The sequence below is a fragment of the Lutra lutra genome, chromosome 6 (assembly GCF_902655055.1).
Source record: "Lutra lutra chromosome 6, mLutLut1.2, whole genome shotgun sequence".
NCBI classification, from domain to species: domain Eukaryota; kingdom Metazoa; phylum Chordata; class Mammalia; order Carnivora; family Mustelidae; genus Lutra; species Lutra lutra.
Window position 1 is genome coordinate 71,296,577 of NC_062283.1, and position 6,000 is coordinate 71,302,576.

The window sequence follows — 6,000 nt, forward strand, 5'->3', positions numbered from 1 at the left end:
CCATCAGAACTGTTTCAGGACTTCACACCATCCTCGTCCTGTTTGTCCCTATTATCTTCTCCTTTCTTCACTCCTTCCCTACCCAGCAAAGATCCCATGTTCCATCTTTAAACACTCTCTCCAGTATCTCATCTCCTTTGCTCCTTATTAGCCTGGCAAATTCTCAACCCCAATGACTTTATGCTCCTGTTTCCCTCTGTGTACCTGGAGAAATAACATGGCTTGACCATGGGTGCTAGGCCAACTCCACATCATCAAGAGAGTGCTGGTTCCCCAAAGCTGCCCAGCAACTCTCGCCACATCGCTCCTCATCTACCTGTTATAAAGCATCATTCATTCACTCATTTGCTCAATTGCCTACATATTTTTTAAAGATTTTATTTATTTATTTGAAAGACAGAGATCCCAAGTAGGCAGAGAGGCAGGCAGAGAGAGAGAAGGATGGAGCAGGTTCCCTGCTGAGCAGAGAGCCTGATGCGGGGCTCGATCCCAGGACCCTGGGATCATGACCTGAGCTGAAGGTGGAGGCTTTAATCCACTGAGACAGCCAGGCACCCCAATTGCCTACATATTTATTGAGTGCCCACTGTAGTGGGGTGTTGGGTCTCGAGACCAAAACAGACAAGGTCTCACATTCAGAGAGCTAAAGATCTAGCCTGGAAGACTGAAATTAAAACAAGTCCAGAGAAGTGAATTATTTGGAGGCTAATGTCTGAGAAGAATAGAGAATGTATGAAATATTTACTCTGATGAGTGGGAGGGAAGATGACTAGAGAAACACAGGAGAGCCGCTGCACAGCTGTGAGGGACCACAGCCTGATGACACAGAGTTGAAACAGTGCCCATGATCGGGTCATGTGATTTCTCCAGGAGCCCTCTCTAGTGTGGGGCGTGGGTGCACACAAAGAAACATGCAGATGAACTCACTCGACGTTGGGCATTTGCCCTGTGTTTTCCTTTAAGTAGGAGTAAAACTTTATTGCCTACGAAGCAAAGCACTTGGACCTAAAGTTAAGCTACTTTTGATAAACTGATAAGAAAGCTAAATGATACAGACTACTAATGATCCAGGGAACAAAACACAGAATTCACTTGCTAACTCATTTGATTGAGAGGATGATCTCAAGTAAAGTTAAATTTTGTGATACACTTTTATCACAAATTATATCTAGGTTATATATATGACAGAGAGGATCTGTAAAGACAGATAAGGACTCTATTAAATGTTTTCACTACAAACACAGAATTTGCCCATCTGAAGTGTAAGCTATCTTTAGCTATCAGTATGTTTGTGAAACAGGTTTTAAATAATATAGAAAGTCCCAATATACAGCAATATAGGATTGATAATTAATTATGCCTCTTGTTAGTCACTTCAGAACTAACTGAACCCTCAGGGAATGGATTCAGTGAGTTTTAGTTCTTTTTTTCTTTCTTTGCCACCTTGAACTAGTCATATATTTCCCACATTATAAAAAGTCAGCGTATCTTTCGGAATGTCACCTAGCTTTTACAACTGCTGTCTGCTTGTGCAGTGTGTTCAAATAACAACTTCTCATAGTTTCTAAGATTAAGGACAAACAGTTTCTGCCACAACGTGCATTTATAATTATATAATTTAGGATAGTACTATGCAATTCCTCTTCTACAACTTGCTTTTTTTCATTTAACACTATGCTGAAATCTTTTATGTAGTGCATGTAGATTGACTTCATTCTTTTTAACTCTTCATCCTCTTCCATTATAAGAAAATACCATAATTCATCAAACTACTTTCTTTTCATTAAACTTTAGATTTTGTCACTACAAACAATGTTCTAATGTTTGTAGATGTGATGCTCATGCATTTATCATGTAGATGGGATGTAATGGGATGCTTATGCATGTATTTTTGCTTATATATCTGAATATTTCTGTATGATACATACTCACACTTGGAATTTTTAGGTAAAAAGAACTTTATACTTATTTATATATATATTGATATAAAAACAAACTTCTATGCAGCCAAATGGGCAAAGTACATAAAAAGTTAACTCACAGAGCAGCAAATCTAAATTACTAACAAACACATATAAAGATACTCAAACTGATTAATAGACAGGAAAATAAAAATTTTACTATTTAACTGGCAAACATTTAAAAGACCAATAAAACCTATTACTGGTGGAAATATGGGAGAAAGCTGCTTCAGCTTCTTTTGGAAAACAATCTAGCAGCATCTATTAAAATTAAAACTATATCGGGACTTCAACCAACAAACTCACTTTTGGAATCCAGTGCCATAAAAATCAAAGTCCAACAGGTCAGAATATATAAACAAAGGTGTTTTGGACTATATTCATTTCTTTCTACAAGACACAGGCCCTTCCCTGAAGGTACTCACAGACTCTGGGGGGGAGTGGGAGGAAGTTCGGGGTTGGAGGTAGGGAGACAGATAAGTGTACGAGCAATTGGAATTCTTGGAAGAGGTGCTAGGAAATCAGTCCAGACCTGGGATGGAGGGCTGCAAAAAATTCGTTGAAGTCAACTTTGCATGACTTTTTACAATACAGCATGGCTCTGAGACCCTGTGTGTTCCACGACCACTAAATCGAGGAGAGATAATGGGACACTGGGAAAACACTACCCATAAACTTGCCATAAAACAAGACTGTGTTAATAAAAGTCACAGATAATCTATTTTTTCAACGGCAGTGGAGACAAAACATGAGGTACATATTGAAAAAAGAATTCGGTTTTTGGGAAGAGAATCCACAGTCTATTATTAAGTGGTAGCCAAGATTGCTGTTTTCTTCAAATGCCGGGTACAGAGTACACACTCCTGAAAGGTATTTGTGGGAAGAGCACGTAAAAAAGGTTTAGATCAGATAAGACTTTCTCTTGAATAGGCTTTTCCTCCCTCCCTCCCTTCCTTCCTTCCATCCTTCCATTCTTTTCCCAGACCGTTTTCCAAAAAAAGGAAAGGCTCTAGTCCAAGAGGGCTTCTAATCCTGTGAACCTCACTTTGACCCCGTTATTTCACCACATAACCATGAGGCAAAATCATCAGCTCTTACATCATGAACTTTAAATGCCAAAAGAGTGCCGAATGATTTTAAAGGCATAAATGTTGATATAGCAGAAAAAAGAATGTTTAACATTAAAAATAAACAAACAAAACAGACAGTTCATTAGAGACTGGTAATCTGTGACAACGGAGATTGCGTCAATAATGGATTTCAGGAAGGGGCTCCTAGCCTCTGGAGAAACAAAGCAGCACCACTAGGAACAAGGTACATTCTCTCCCCAACTATTGTCGTTAAAGGAAAAGTCATTAGCAGGGGTTCTCTCATGGAAAGGCTGGGACTCCATGGAATAATGAATATGTTCCCAGTATCTAAGTGTTGCCTGGCTTTGCTCCCATATCAACAGCAAAACAACCGCCTAGCAACCTACATTTGCCCATTTCCTCACCCACTGCTGTTTGTCCAGCGAAAACAGCCCTACTACTCCCTGTCTGCTTTGGGAATTTTGTCCAACAGGAGTCGAGTCTATACGCCAAGTTGAGGAGCGACACATGCTGGCATTTCCCAGCACATGCTGTTCACCACGTGGGTTCCTGGAGCTGCCTCTTGGCTCCGAGGAACTAGAGCTCCTCTCCCCTCCCCCACTTCCTCTCACAAAGACAACAGGCAACAGCGATTGTCAAGTGTGTGCTCATGAGCTCCCAACTGGCCAACGACCCTTTCGACCCAGTGACCTGTTTTATGAACATCAGACAAGCGGTTCCAACTTGTTTTTTGCATTTCTCGGGAGTACATAGAGTTCACACTAAGAGAATAACAGTCGCTCCTAAAACAAAGAAACCCCCCTAAATGCTGCTTTGCAAGGACTCTTTGCCATCTGTTTATTTCCTCGTGGCAGTGCTGTTTACAGGGGCCTCTAGCAAGGGCACCAGCGTACAGATCCAGACTGAAGTACTTTTCCTCTTTCCAGAGGGTGTTTCCTTGAACTTTCCCATCTGCTTCTGAGTAAGATGTATAAAATATTATTTATAAAATAAGACTAGTAAGTGACTCACAGGGAATAAAAATAAATCAGGGTGCAGCTTGTCATCTTTAAGAGGAAAGAAAGCAAAAGGCTCCACAAGTGGAGAAAGGACTCACTTTTTCACATCTCCTCAAGGACCGTCTTCAGATAAAATGACAGGCAGGAAATGGGTTTGTGAGGGTTAAGTTGAACTCAAGAAAACTCAAGAGCCAGCCCCTCATGCATATTCATAAAAGGGAACCTGACCTCCCCTTTAAAACCACAGCATGACCCTGTTTCCTGCACGCACTTTGCCTCCCACACTGCCAGGAAACCCTAGAACGATGAAGCTCCTGGTGCCTTGCTTTATACCTTGGTTCATAAGAATGACGATTGTTCTTTGCAGACTTAACCCGCACATTGACTGGATTTTCTCCATCAGCCTTATGACAGCTCAAGAAGTACCCATCTGTTAGGATGCATTTTAGAGCCATCATTGTGCAAGTGTGAATTTCAAGACTAATAAGAAGCAAAAGGAATATGGCTATTTATTTTCAGTGGAGCCTTGGGCATTTATTATTAATACTTTAATGGAGAAATAGGTCAGTATAACACACATAGGAAGACAATTATAGACTACACAGTGCTTCTCTTCTAACAGACTTTCTACAGCAAACTACCCGGAGTTAGTTTGACCTGCCAGCAAATATAAACCAAGGACCTTGTTGTTCCAAAGGGATTCAGGGAGACCTGAATGGAGTTTTCCATTCATTCACTCAACAAGTAATTACTTAATGTTACTACATATCTCGAGTACTGTTCTAGCACTTGGAAAACTATAATGATAACAGATAAAATTTCCTCCATCATGAAGCTTATTGTCATGTTCTTCTAGGGAGAAAGAATACGTTAGTGCATCACAGAAGGTCCTGGACCTTTTTGTTCAATTTCTTTTAAGTGCCCGTGATGACTCCGAATGAAGAAGTTATGTGTTCCCAAGTGTGCTGTATGAAAGAGAGAGAGGGAGAGAGAAAGAGGGAGAAATAAAAGAAAGGAGGGAGGGAGGAAAAGACAGCAGCATTCAAATACAGAGAATGACCTGAGAGGGAGATTATTTTTAAAGTGGTTAAAAGAAGATTTGCCTTTATGGTCTAGTAAAAAACATAAAAATGTGTCTGGGAAACACAAAACAGACACAAAAGAACATTAGCACAAATGGGAAAAAAATCTACTGTGTTCCACATTAGGAAGAAAAAAATATTATCAAGATGTCAACACTCTCTGATCTAATCTATAATTTTGACAGAAGACCCAAAATCTTCAGAATGATGTTTTGAACTAGATAAACTAGATAACTAGATAACTAGATAAGCTGGTTCTAAAGCAAGAAGAAAATCTGGGGCTGGGAGTGGAATGGAATGAGGGAGGGACTAGCCATGTTAGATACTGGAATAAAGAGCTTCAATAACGAAGAGTATAGTACTAACTGTAAATACACAGAAAAACAACGAAACTGAATTAATGCCCAGATATAGTTCCAAATATATATGGGAATGTAATATCTGATCCACATCCCCAAGGGCTGGCTTGCCTCACCACCGTTGTCAGCCATGCTGCCTGGTCCTCTCTGTCTTTTTCATCAAGAGGCTTAGTGCTAACCAGAGGCCCGGGACATAGAACAGCTAAGAAATAGGAAAGGGTGTCAGGTTTAGATGGCAAGAAACCAAAGCATCAATCCTACTTACTTGTAGCTTGGGGTGACCTGGAACCTAGAGCTCAACTGTGCTGAGCTTTGGGTTTATTGTCCAATGCATGAGAATAATAAAATATATCTCAAAGAATTATTGTAAGGGCAAAATAAGCTGATATATATGAACAAACTTAACAAATTTGGTACTAAAATAGAAACATATCCTAGCCCAATAGCTTAACAGGCATTTTAACACCAGGATGATTGTTCAACAACTTGTGCAGAGAGAAATGCTGTTT

General features: G+C 40.0%; 1 protein-coding gene across 1 annotated transcript in view; it reads right to left on the reverse strand.

Annotated features, from left to right (window-relative positions):
• The window catches only part of CEP85L (centrosomal protein 85 like), a 223,684-nt gene extending 219,519 nt beyond the window's left edge, over positions 1–4,165 (reverse strand). Inside the window, exon 1 of the mRNA XM_047732071.1 lies at positions 4,149–4,165. The gene's annotated coding sequence lies outside the window, so the exon portion shown is untranslated. The remainder of the gene's footprint in view (positions 1–4,148) is intronic.
• Between the last annotated feature and the right edge of the window lie 1,835 nt (positions 4,166–6,000).